This window comes from Cervus canadensis, chromosome 33, assembly GCF_019320065.1.
Source record: "Cervus canadensis isolate Bull #8, Minnesota chromosome 33, ASM1932006v1, whole genome shotgun sequence".
Lineage (NCBI taxonomy): Eukaryota > Metazoa > Chordata > Mammalia > Artiodactyla > Cervidae > Cervus > Cervus canadensis.
Genome location: NC_057418.1, coordinates 14355506 through 14370094, shown reverse-complemented (window position 1 = coordinate 14370094; position 14589 = coordinate 14355506).

Here is a 14589-nt window from a genome sequence, read left to right as displayed (position 1 = left end):
GAATGAATTTGGTAGTGTTCCCTCCTCTTCAGTTTTTTGGAATAATTTGAGAAGAACTGGCAATAACTCTTTTTTATTTTACTGATTCAATTTCAATGCTAGTAGTGGGTCTGTTCAATTTCTTCCTGATTTGATTGTTGAAGATTGCTTATTTCTGGAAATTCATCTATTCTGTGTTGTGAAATTATAAATGTTCATCTTATTCTCTTATTTTTGTGTTTGTGTGTCTTTCTTTATTGGATTGTGACTTCTCCTCTTTCATTACTTGTTTTCTTTATTTGGGTCCCTTCTCTTTTTTTCTTAATGAGTCTGAGTAAAATCTTATCAATTTTGTTTCTCTTTGTGGGGAAAGATATATTTCTTGGTTTCATTGATCATTTCTATTGTTTGGGGGCCTCTATTTTATTTATTTTAGCTCTGATCTTTGTTGTTTTCTTCTCTCTGCTGACTTTGGATTTCATTTTTTCTTATTTTTCTAATTCTTTTAGATAATAGGTTGTTTCCATGAAATTTTTCTTGTTTCTTGAGATAGATCTTATTGCAATAAACTTTCTTCTTAGAACTGCTTTTGTAATGTCCCAGAGATTTTGAAAAGTTTTATGTTTGTTTTCATTTATCTCAAGGTATTTTCAAATTTTTCTTTGATTTCTCCTTGACCCATTGGGCTTTTAGGAGCATGTTGTTGTAGAGTCCACATTTTTGTGTTTTTCCCATCTTGTTCTTATAATAGATTTCTAGTGTCATAGTTCAGTGGTCAAAAAAGATCTTGATATAATTTCTATTCTATTAACTTTGGTGAGACTTGTTTTGTTGCCTAGTATGTGGTCTATCCTTGGGAATGTTCCGTGTGTACTTGAAAATAATGTGTTTTCTTCTCTTTATGGATGGAATATCTTGTAGATATTTAAGTCCAGCTAGTCTAATGTGTCATTTAGGGTTATTGTTTCCTTATTGATTTCTGTCTGGGTGATTTGTCTGTTGATATAAATGGGGTTAAAAATGTGTCTTAAAATTCCATTTTATTATTATATTGTTGTCATTTTTTCCTCTTTATGTCTGTTAATATTCACTTTATGTATTTAGATATCCAGTATTAGGGCCATATGTGTTTATGAATGTCAGATCCTCTTCTTGTATTTATCTCTTTATCATTATATAATACCATTTATTCTCTTTTATTATAAACTTTATTTTAAACTCTACTTTGCCTGATATAACTATTGCTACCTATAGCTTTTTATTTTCATTTGAATATCTTTTACCATTTCTTCATTTTCTGTGTCTATCTTTAGTTCTAAAGTGAGTCGCTTGTAGCAGCACAAAGATCTTGTTTTTTTTTAATCCAATGGAAAATAATAAATTGTTTTTAAGTGATTATCAATGACAGTATGATCTAACAAAGACTGTGAAATGCAACTACAGCCATATTTAAAAGAAAAGTTAGCTTATATATAATTTAAAAATTTTTAAAAAACAGTGTAAGTTGAAAGTTAGTTATTTATACTTTCACCTTAAAAGCTAAAAAAAGGAGGGAAAATGTATGCTCCAAGAAAGTTTTTGCTTTTTTTCCTACTTTTTCTTAAGAAATACAAATATATGCCAAAAGGAGAGTAATAGGACACCAAAACCAAATAGAAGAATTCTTAATCTTTTATAAAGTATCTCCAAAAAATAATATCATTGTTAATGGTCAAATGTTCAATCCTCTCTCCACCATCCAATATTGATATCAAACTTGGAATATTCACTATCTCCACTTCAATTTATTATCAGACTGGAGGTTAAAAATAGTACAATAAGTCAAAACACATTAAGTTTAGCAGGGAAGAAATTAAACTTGCACTATTTATTTGTATATTTGGGGAGAAAAATCAGGGAACAAAAAAATATAAAATAAATTTCAACATTAAAAAAATTCATTTAAAATAGCATCAAAATGCATTGCATTCCTAGGAATATATATGGCAAAATTCATACAAGAAGAGTTCTCTAAAAATTATATAGACATTAATGGGAGAATCTAAGAAATAAAAGTTGATGAATATGCCATGTTCACTGACTGCAGGACACAGTAATGTGAGGTGTAATTTCTCCTTAAATAAATGTATATATTTAGCACAATCCAAGCAACATCCCAGCACTATGTGAATGGGTGTGCTTGTGTGTGAGTGTGTGTATATGTGGAAATTTGCCAGATAGGTAAAAGTTATACAGAAATATAGAATCAGGGATAATCAAAGCAGTCATGAAGAAAAGCAGAACTGAACAACTTATTCTTCAAAATATCAATGTGTATTATAAAGCTATACTAGTTAGAACAGTATAGACAAAATTAACTGTAAAATGCAATAGAGAACTTAGAAGTATCTCCAAACATACACAACTTCATATTTTATAATAACAGTGACACTATAGTGTATCTTTCTTACATCTTAGATGCAAATCAATTCCAGAGAGATTGTAGATTAAAATATAAAATGTAAAAAAGTAACTCTTTTCAAAGAAAATATAGATTATCTTTCTTAACTTAAGGTAGGTCCATATTCTTTAAATAGTGTATACAAGTGTGGACCAAGAAGGACAATAATTGATAAAATGAACTGTGTTATACTTGTAACCTTCTGTTCTTCAAAAGGCACTGTTGAGAGTTAAAGAACCACCTACGCACTGAGGTGATATTTGCAATGTAAGTCTCTTACAAAGAATTCGTCATTAAAAGATATAAATATTTCTTTCAAATTGTAAGAAAAAGTAACATGACTCATTAGTCATTAAAGATCTTCATATTAAAGGTACCATGCCACACTTATGCACACCCACCAGCATGGATAAAATGAATCAGACAGTGCCAAGTCTGATAAAACAATGATGTCAGAAGCTGCAGGCAAAAAAGTTTATAGAGATATTTGTACAATTCATAAAACCCTGAAGCACAATTTACTCAGGCTGGATATATGCATACCTGTGACACACTCCTGGGTATATCCCAGAGAAATGTGGCCCCTTGTGCCTCAGAAAATATGTATTAAAATGTTTGTTATAGCACTATTCATTATAATTTAAAATGCCTATCCAGAATAGGCTGTATAAATAAATGTTCACTCAATAGTATAGGAGACAGAAATAAGAATGAATAATTTACATGTACACAAAGCAGCATAAATGAATCTCCCAAGTAAAATACTGAGCAAAGGCCCCAGACACAAGGGGCTGTATTCTGTATGATTGTATGTAAATATACATAGCTATTCAAACTAGAGAGAAAACTTTATATCTTCAGAAGTCAAGATAGTGTTTAGCTTTGTTTGGGAAAGAGATGAGCAATAAATAGAAGCATGTAAACAAATCTTTCATTTCTAGTTTTAGTTACACTTAGCCAAGTGTGCTGAGTTATTATACATTTTAGTATATGCACTTTCAGTTTCCTAATTTAGTAAATTGTTATTTCTGTCCTGATACAGTATATTATCAATACTGGTTTTCCTCCTATAGCTAAATCTCTAAATATATATACATTATATGAGTAAATATATGTATGTATATATATACATTATTGATTTTCCTCCAATAACTCTATTAAAGTTTCTGTTGTGGATATCTGTGAGCACAAAGCCTTCTCATATTGTAATATATAGATGGTAGTTGTAGCCTTTGAGAAAGAAATTCAATAACTGGTTCTGGAAATAGCAGGAAGGATGGAATTAAGTCGAGAACTATACATCATATTTTTTAGAGAGAGCATCAAACAGAGACAGGCCATCCTCTGATTATAATAAGTTTCAATAAGCACATTCCAACACAAGTAACAAAGGAAAAGGCACTACTTGATTCTACAACTATTGTCTTTCATATTAATTTAACCTTCTCTACTTGCTCCGTCTTAATTTAAAACTAATCAAATTAACTAATCCTGTCTCATTATTTCAGTTCATCTTCCCAGAGGGCCTTTTAAAACAAATCTATGATCAATTATTATCTCTGAGCTTATCTTTCTCTCATGATCAAGTTTCATGATTCTAGCAACTCTATAAGTACTGCTAACATTTATAGGAATCATTTTTAATATCTTTTTCAGTTTATTGAGAAGTAACTGGTAATAAGTTCATGTTATTCCTGAATACTCACCTATTCACCTCAGAATAGCTATTTGAGATACATCAGCTTGAGGGTCATCTCCAGACCTTGTTTTGTAGTACTACAAATTACAGTAGAGTAATATCGCTGCACTTACAACTATTTACTGCATTAATTTTAATGTTTAAAATTTTAATATTTATCAAATTTCAGACTATTAACTTTTGAAGTACAATAGGCCATATCATGTGTTTTGCATCCTGAATTTCCAACTCCACGTCTGGTCCCTGGAGGGTGAAATGAAACTCAGATTTAATAGGATAAGTTTGGCTCAAGGAACGTAGAGCTAAAAATTGTAACTTAACAGAGTAGACATTTATTTCTTACATGAAAAAATCAGAGGTTTTTTTGATCTGAGGGGTTGTATGATAGTCACATATTGCTGTGTTCCTTGAATCTGTCTTTTCTTACTTCTCTGTGGCATGTGGCTCCCATTCAGAGTCATCCCAGGATTCATAAAAAGAGAAGAGTCTGAGACTTACTTGAAATGAAACTACCAAGACTGTCAGAGAGCATCCCATTAGTACTGCACTGGCCACAGCTTAGTCGCACACCCTTACCCACTTGCAGTGGAGGCTCTGAATAGAGTGCGTCTCTTCTCACCACCCTGTTCTTCCTCAACAGGCCCTTCTTCCACATCCTCTCCTCTTCCTTTTATGCTTAACTTTCTTTCCTTCCCCCAGTTCCTCCTTCAGCCTTTCCCCTTGACCTTCTAATTTATCTCCAACACACGGTATCTTTCCATTATTTACACTGTCCTGTAAATCCACCTTGAGTAGGAGGCATGTAAGTGATGCAGACCAACAAGAACATACATCTGACAATATTCAATTTAAGATGAATATTTGAATTAAACATAATCCACATAAACAAATGTTATGTTGGTGTTGTTCCATCACTAAGTTGTGTCCGACTCTTTGCAAGCCCATATACTGTAGCCCTTCAGTCTCTATTCCTGGGATTTCACAGGCAAGAATACTGGAGTGGGTTGCTATTTCCATCTCCAAGGGATGATACGTATATTATGATTTAGGTTTTATACATGCATATATATTACTATATAGAGTCAGTTAATGGTCAAAATTGAATTATATAATCTTTGTCAGAACCCTGGAAATAAATACATATATGCTTAAAAATCTCTATATTGATTCGCTTAATCCATATATTTTTTCAGTTCAGTTCAGTCATTCAATCGTGTCTGACTCTTTGTGACCTCATGGACTGCAGCACACCAGACTTCCCTGTCCATCACTAAATCCCAGAGCTTTCTCCAACTTATGTCCCTCAAGTCGATGATGCCATCCAACCATCTTATCCTCTCTGTCCCCTTCTCCTCCTGTCTTCAATCTTTCCCAGCATCAGGGTCTTTTCCAAGGAGTCAGTTCTTCGCATCAGGTGGCCAAAGTATTGGAGTTTCAGCTTCAGCATCTGTCCTTCCAGTGAATATTCAGGACTGATTTCCTTTAGGATGGACTGGTTTGATCTTCTTGCAGTCCAAGGGACTCTCAAGAGTCTTCTCCAATACCACAGTTCAAAAGCATCAATTCTTTGGTGCTCAGCTTTCTTTATAGTCCAACTCTCACATCTATACATGACTACTAGAAAAACCATAGCTTTGACTACATGGACCTTTGTTGGCAAAGTAATGTCTGCTTTTTAAAATTCTGTCTAGGTTGGTCATAATTTTTCTTCCAAGGAGCATGCGTCTTTTAATTTCATGGATGCAGTCACCATCTGCAGAGATTATGGAGCCCAAGAAAATAAAGTCTCTCACTGTTTCCATTGTTTCTCCATCTTTTTGCCATGAGTGATGGGAGTGGATGCCTTGATCTTAGTTTTATGAATGTTAAGTTTTAAGCCAGCTTTTTCACTCTCCTCTTTCACTTTCATCAAGAGGCTCTTTAGTTCCTTTTCACTTTCTGCCATAAGGATGGTGTCATTTGCATATCTGAGGCTATTGATATTTCTCCCAGCAATCTTGATTCTAGCTTGTGTGTGTGCTTCATCCAGCCCAGCCTTTCTCATGATGTACTCTGTACATAAGTTAAATAAGCAGGGTGACAATATACAGCCTTGAGGTACTACTCCTTTCCCAACTTGGAACTAGTCTATTGTTCCTTGTCCAGTTTTAACTGTTATTTTTTGATCTGCATACAAATTTCTCAAAAGGCAGTTAAGGTGGTCTGGTAATCCCATCACTTTAAGAATTTTCCAGTTTGTTGTGATCCACACAGTCAAAGCCTTTGATGTAGTCAATAAGATAGAAGTCAATGTTTTTCTAGAACTCTCTTGCTTTTTTGATGATCCAACAGATGTTGGCAATTTGATCTCTGGTTCCTCTGCCTTTTCTAAATCCAGCTTGAACATCTGGAAGTTCATGGTTCAGGTACTCTTGAAACCTTTCTTGAAGAATTTTGAGCATTGCTTTGTTAGCGTGTGAGATGAGTGCAATTGTGTGATAGTTTGAACATTCTTTGGCATTGCCTTTCTTTGGGATTGGGATGAAAACTGACCTTTTCCAGTCCTGTGGCCACTGCTGAGTTTTCCAAATGCCAGCACTTTCACAGCATCATCTTTTAGGATTTGAAAGAGCTCAACTGGTATTCCATCACCTCCACGAGCTTTGTTCATAGTGATGCTTCCTAAGGCCCACTTGACTTCACATTCCAGGATGTCTGACTATAGGTGAGTGATCACACCATCGTGGTTATCTGGGTCATGAAGATCTTTTTTTGAATAGTTCTTCTGTGTATTCTTGCCACCTCTTCTTAATACCTTCTGCTTCTGTTAGGTCCATACCATTTCTCTCCTTTATTGTGCCTGTCTTTGCATGAAATGTTCCCTTGTTATCTCTAATTTTCTTGAAGAGATCTCTAGTATTTCCCATTCTACTGTTTTCCTCTTTTTTTGCACTGATAGCTGAGGAAGGTTTTCTTATATCTCCTTGCTATTCTTTGGAACTCTGCATTCAAATATATCATTATGATATATTTTTTACCATACAGTAATTTAGTAAAATTATAAAATGGTTTATATTTCAAGTTTAGTACTTTATGCGTATAATCCTTAAGTAGGTGATTTATTTTTGATTCACCATAGCTAGGTATATATCTTAGCTAAATATATGGCCAAGGTGCTGTATTATTTCTCTTGTAATATTAATATTTCTGATGGCAATTTGGAGATATTGAATTTGACAGTCTTGGACAGATTTGCCCACAGTCAAAAGATTCAGCTAAAGTGTCTGTTGCCATGGTATTTCACTGTAGGGTACTTTGGTATGCTACTTTATTATTCTTGTGGAAGCAAAGTTACTTTTTAAGAAATGAAAAGAAAAAAACATTTTGAATCATTTATTTCTGAAAGAAAAAAAACAAGCATAAGCAGGTAAAATATTTCTTAAATAGTGTATTGAAAAGACCCCTTGATAATGTGTTACAAACATGTACACACACAGATACCTGGGAAATAAAAAATGACATCTGTTTCGGTGATCTTATTTCACTTTAAATGACACTTTATATCTTTTTTAGAAATTGAAATTGTGCTAATTCTAGACTGTGCATATACATGAAATATGCATAAAATTTTGGTAGTAAACATCCCATTACATAGTCCAGGCTTGTGGTTTAATGAAAAATTTAAGTAATCTTTGCATATATATACAAAAACACACTCATGTAAGTCCGTATCACAACCTTATGTTTGAATAGTGAATATACCTTTGAAATATACAAGATTTATTTATTATTTCTCAGATCAAGAAATAAAATAACACCTATACCCTGTCAGCCACCCCTTTCCCACAAAGGGAACCAATATCTTGCCTTCCATCGACATTAATTAGGTTTCCTGCTTTTTGAATTTACAGTTAATAAGTGGGATTATAAAATATACATCCACTGTTTGGTTTATTTTTCTATCTTATGTGTGTAGGATAAATCAGTGGTTTACATATAGCATTAATTTGACCATTCTTAGGAAAATATATATTTGTTGTAAAGATCATGATTTCTCAACCTAGACACTGTTGATATTTTTGACCAGATAATTCTTTGATGTGAGGGCTGTCTGGTGCATTGTATGACATTTAATGACATCATTGATGTCTCTCCTCTACATGCCTGTAACACCATTCTCATCTCCCCTAGGTTTTGGCAATTACAGATATCTCACAACCTCATCAAGTGTCCGCAGAGAGCCAAATTGCCCCAGGTTGAGAATCACTGGGATAAAAGAAAAAAGTATTTATCTAGTCTTCTGTTGATAGACTTACAGTTTCTAGTTGAGTTCTTTTTATAAATAGTGATGCTGCAAAATTCTTTAGTTTTTGTTGCCCACATATGCATGCTTTTTTGAGTTTATATCTAGGATTTAAATTGCTGGGTAATAAGAAATGGATATGTTCCAAGTAGTTTTTAGACTGATTATGCCATTTATGGGCTTTGCCTGGTGCCTCAGCTGGTAAAGAACCCGCCTGCAATGTGGGAGACTTGGGTTCAATCCCTGGGTTGGGAAGATCCCCTGGAGAATGGAATGGCTACCCACTCCAGTATTCTGGCCTGGAGAATTCCATGGACTATATACTCCATGGGGTCGCAAAGAGTCAGACACGACTGAGTGACTTGCACTTGCGTACCATTTACCAGCTCACGGAGTCCCAATTGCTCTAAATTCTTTATAACACCTGTTACTGTAAAATTTATCCTGAAGTAGCACTTAATGAAACATTGTTATGGTTTTACATTACATTTCCTTGATGAATCATAACCGGTAACAACTCTTACAGGGTTTATTAACTGTTTGAACATTTTCTTTATTTGTTTTAAAATATTTAACTAAATTCCTTCAATGTTTTATCTGTTGGATTACCTATCTTGTTCTTATCAACTTGGCTTCCCTGGTGGCTTAGATGGTAAAGAACCCTGCCTGCAATGTAGGAGGCACAGGTTTGATCCCTAGGGCAGAAGATCCCTTGGATAAGGAAATGGCTGCTCACTCCAGTATTCTTGCCTAGAGAATTTATGGACAGAGAAGTCTGGAGGGGTCATAAAGAGTCAGACATGACTGAGTAACTAGTACTTTCAACATCTTGTCTTAAAATATTTAATTGAATTCCTTGAATGTTTTACCTGTTGGACTGCCTATCTTGTTTTTATCAATTTTAGGGAGTGTGTATATATTTTGAATATAAAATTCTTAATATTCATGTTATAAAGGATACATGTATAGCAAGTATCTTCTCTCTCTGTGTGATTTGCATTTTCATTCTCTTCACAGTATCTTTCACCTTGACTTTTATTCTTCTGGTTTACACCCATTTCAACTGTGTGTCCTTCCAGATTCCAGACTGAGAGCCTGTGATGTTTAACCGGGTGGGTTGTGAACTAAATCTGTGACACTCATACCTCTCAGATGTTGCAATCAAACTTTTAGCTGTTTTCCAGTGCTCACACTACATAGCTTAGAAGGGGAAAGCCTCGTGCCAAATACTAAGGCAGAGTGTTTATCTCATTAATCGGACTTCTCTTATCTCTGGAATCTTAGCCCCCTATGTTTATTTGTGTTGACTGGTGGTGGTGGTTTAGTCTCTAAGTCCTGTCTGACTCTTGAGACCCCATGGACTGTAGCTCGCCAGGCTCCTCTGTACATAGGCTTTTCCAAGCAAGAATGCTGGAGTGGGTTGCCATTTTCTTTTCCAGGGGATCTTCCCGACCTGGGGATCAAACCCGGGTCTCTGCACTGTAGGCAGATTCATTATCGACTGAACTACCAGGAAAGCCCTTGTGTTGACTTGGCATCTCCAAACTCTGGTTGTTCTCTCCCCAACTAACTTTTCTCCATCTTATAGTTGCTTTCTGCTAAACTCAGCTTCCTACACCTTCAATATTACCAAATGGCTCAAGGGCAAAAGTGTAGCACAGAAGTTAACTCGCTTTAATGAGTTCTCCTTTTTATGGGTCCCTATTTCCTCGAATCCTGGCTGCTTCAGCTCTCTAACACCATTAAGCACCTTAAAAAATTATCCAGATTTCTAGCTCTTCTTATAGGAAATGTTGTTTTTCTACGACATTGAAGGGGAATTCTATCAAGGAACAGTATTATAGCAGTGAAAGCATGGGTATGAGACAATACTTAACGAAGTTAATAAAAATTCAGTCACACTGTTTGTATATTGGCACCCATTTTAAGAAATGAGTAATTTTGACAGTCTTTTACTTAATGCTCCCAAACATATTCTGGATTTGAACTTTTACAGTCTTTAACTTGTTTCTTTTTAGAATCATATGACTTTTTTGTTGTTTTATTTTGTTTTGTTTTGCTATAGTGGCACTGTTTATTTAATACTTCCAACCTTGGAATTCTTACAGACTATCCTTTCTGATATAAAAACATGACTCTATTAAAAGTGACTAATAGTATTGTGACAGTTCTGAGGAAAACATTCCTCTTTTATTGGTATTCAACAAAGAACTATTTGCTGTCTTTCTGATATTTGATGCTTTTTGTTAGACTAAGTCAACTGTCTGCCATGAATTATGATTAAGGTATAAAAATAAATAGCAAGAGAAAGGAACATGCATGAATCTCCAACCCTCTAAATTAGTAGCAGAGCTAATAAGCTATGTGAAATAGATCATCGTATGACTAATTGCATTTATGCCTTGAGAAATGAGTCCATTGGAGCTTTGAAATTGTATGCATGTGTGCATGCTAAGTCGCTTCAGTCACATCCGACTCTGCAATGCTATGGACTGTATCCCACCAGGCTTCTCTGTAATGGGGTTCTTCAGGCAAGAATACCAGAGGGGGTTGCCATGTCCTCCTCCGGGGGATCTTTCCTACCCAGGGATCAAACCTACATCTCTTACGTAGCATGCATTGACAGGGGGTTTCTTTATCACATAGTGCGACCCGGGAAGCCCCTGGAAATTGCATACATTTCTCCTTTTCCTTGTATTTAGTTTTTCATCATCATTCTTTTTAAAAAATAAATGGGAAGTTATTCCATGCTCATGGATTGAAAGAATTAATATTAAAATATCTATACTACCTAAAGCAATTTACAAATTTAATGAAATCCCTATCAAAATTATAATGATGTTTTTCACAAAAATAGGACAAACCATCTTAAAATTTGTACAGAACCATGAAGGATCTTGAATAGCCAAAGCAATCTTGAGAAAGAAGCACACAGCTTTTTTTTTTTTAAAACTTTGGTCAGGGAAACAACCTTCATTGAGCTTGAAGTATTCATATCCAATTGTATAGGTGTACATTTGAGAGTTCTTATTATTGTTACATTATAATTAAAATGAAATGTTTTAATATGCTATACTTTTAACCAATGTACATTAATATCTATTACCTAACAAAAATCTCAAAACAATATGTTATATTGGCAAGTACAAGTATTTATAGATTATCGTGTTATGGGTAAGTGTTATCCAGAGATTTAAGTAAGATCAGAAGTTAGAACATGTAAAGGAGCACTTGAAAGAAAACCTATCAATTATAGAAGGGAGCAAAGTACACAGGAAAAAATATGTGACTCAGCGTGTGACCAGAATACTTAGGCATGTATTTTCCTTTATGGTGAAATAAATCATTGATATTTTAAAGTATTTTTCTAAGTTCTGTTAGCACAACCAATGCCCTGGTTTACCCTGTATCCTGGGACACCTAATGTGCTAGGCTAAGCTCCACTTTCACAAATGAGCAAACCTTTGCTATCTGTTACTTTCCTGGCTAGGAGAGAAAAAGTACTAACAGTATGCATCTAATAGAAAAAGCTGAGTTTATTAAAAAAAAAACACATATTTTTGTTATTGTATATTGTTGAAAATATAAATTAAAAGTAAAACCCATGTAATGATAAACTCTGATATAAGTACTGTTAATTCTTTTGTATAAACCCAACTACCACATTCAACTTATTTGTTTTAATTGGCTGCAACCATCCCCTTGATCCAAAGGAAAGCATTACATAATTCTTGATTCTTTTTTCTGCCCATTGTTAATTAGATTAAATGTTGTCCTAATTTATGCCATATTCCATGCTAAAAATATTTTGAGTAAACTGCAAAAACTTGTAAAAGGAAGATTGTTACCACTTGAACTAAAGATCCTATAGCCTTCCTGTTGGAGTGGGCATATCTATTATCCCTATGTCATGCTCAAATCAGGATGAAGTGGGTACCAAGCATATTCAGTTCAGTCACTCAGTCGTGTCCGACTCTGTGACGCCATGGACTCCAGCATGCCAGGCTTCCCTGTCCATCACCAACTCCTGGAGCTTGCTCAAAGTCATGTCCATCGAGTTCGTAATGCCATCCAACCATCTCATCCTCTGTCGTCCCCTTCTCCTCCTGCCTTCAATCTTTCCCAGCATCAGGATCTTTCCCAAGGAGTAGGTTCTTCATATCAGGTGGCTAAAGTATTGGAGTTTCAACTTCAGCATCAGTCCTTTCAACGAATATCAGGACTGATTTCCTTTAGAATTGACTGGTTTGATCTTCTTGCAGTCCAAGTGACTATCAAGAGTCTTCCCCAACAGCACAGTTCAAAAGCATGAATTCTTCGGCGCTCAGCTTTCTCTATAGCCCAACTCTCACATCCATAAATAACTACCGAGAAACCGATAACTTTGACTAGATGGACCTTGGTTGGCAAAGTAATGTCTCTGCTTTTTAATATGCTAGCTAGGTAAGTCATAGTTTTTCTTCGAAGGAGCACATGTCTTTTAATTTCATGGCTTCAGTCAGCATCTGCACTGATTTTGGAGCCCAAAATAATAAAGTTTCTCACTGGTCCCAGTGTTTCCCCATCTATTTGCCATGAAGTGATGGGACCAGATGCCATGATCTTAGTTTTCTGAATGTTGAGCTTTAAGCCAACTTTTTCACTCTCTCTTTCACTTTCATCAAAAGGCTCTTTAGTTCTTCTTCACTTTCTGCCATAAGGGTGGTGTCATCTGCATATCTGAGGTTATTGATATTTCTCCCAGCAATCTTGATTCCAGCTTGTGCATAAGTTTGGACTATTAAAATCCAATAAAGGTCCTCACTTATTTAAAACACTCTGCAGCATTCTTTTATTACTCAGGAACACAGAAAATCCTTCACACTCAGGTCTCTTGCACAACTTATTAATATTTGTAGTGTGACATAGTAGTTAATCTTGGAAAAGGAAAGTTACCTTGATGATGGTTTTAGTTGATGCACAATCTTCACCAGTCTTTGTAATAATAGAGAGTTAATGGTTTTATTGCAGTAGTATTGGGTGAGTTGGTCTAAGTTTCTTTGAGAAATTTAGAACTCTTTTTTTTTTTTTTTTTCAGAAATAGCCTTGATTCACAGTCATGTAAAAGTCCAGATCTACTTTAATATTTTAAAATTGTAAGTGAAACAAATGTCATGATGCTAAAATAAAAGATTCATAAATCAATGAAAAAATAAAACCTATATTTGATTCCAGAAAACTAAGCAAACTTGACCTTAATAATAGCTGACATCTTGCATTAATATCCCAGAGAAGAGGAAGCATTTGATTCTTTTGTGACTGAAATAAGATGGCATATAAATTCTATCTCTTAGCTAAAATCTTTTCCGTGGAACATAAAGTGCTAATATTTATATGCATAGTTTTTTCTAGTATTGTGTCCTTAATAACATTTTCTTATAAACTCTAAATTCTAGTGTTCCACTTTCTTCTGTTATATGTTAACTTTATTTTATGTAATAGTAACTACAAGGTATTTTACTGAAATAATAAATGCCTGAAACATTATTTGTCTAATTTACTTAGTCATTGAAAGAAAAAAATTGACCATTCCCCTGTACTTCCTTCCAAAATGACAGAATACAACTTGATTTTGTTTAGGCTTAAATAAATGAGCGAAAGCAGAAATTGTGTTAAGGCAACATGAGAAATTACTCAACACTTGAATGGCCCACAAGTGACAGTGTAGATGTCTAAGAATGATCTTCCATGTAGCATATTTGTTATAGGTAATACAAGTAATGGGAAGGATTGGGGGCTGGAGGTGAAGGAGACAACAGAGGATGAGATGGCTGGATGGCATCACCTACTCTATGGACATGGGTTTGGGTAGACTCCGGGAGTTGGTGATGGATTGGGAGGCCTGGCGTGCTGCGATTCATGGGGTCACAAAGATTGGACACGACTGAGCAATTGAACTGAACTGAACTGAACTGATACAAGTGAAATAGAGTCCCTAGTTCTGTAAAAATTTCATTCCACAAGAAATGTATGCCATTTAGTTTAAAACATCTAGCTTCATGAAATTACTTAATCAAATAATGACGATTGATGGCAAATGCAGAATCACAGCTATACTGAAAAAAGCAATAGCAATTTTTTGTTCTTCTATATTCCTGCCTCATTCACCTCATTCACTTTCTTAGTCTATAAAGCATATTAATATGTAGA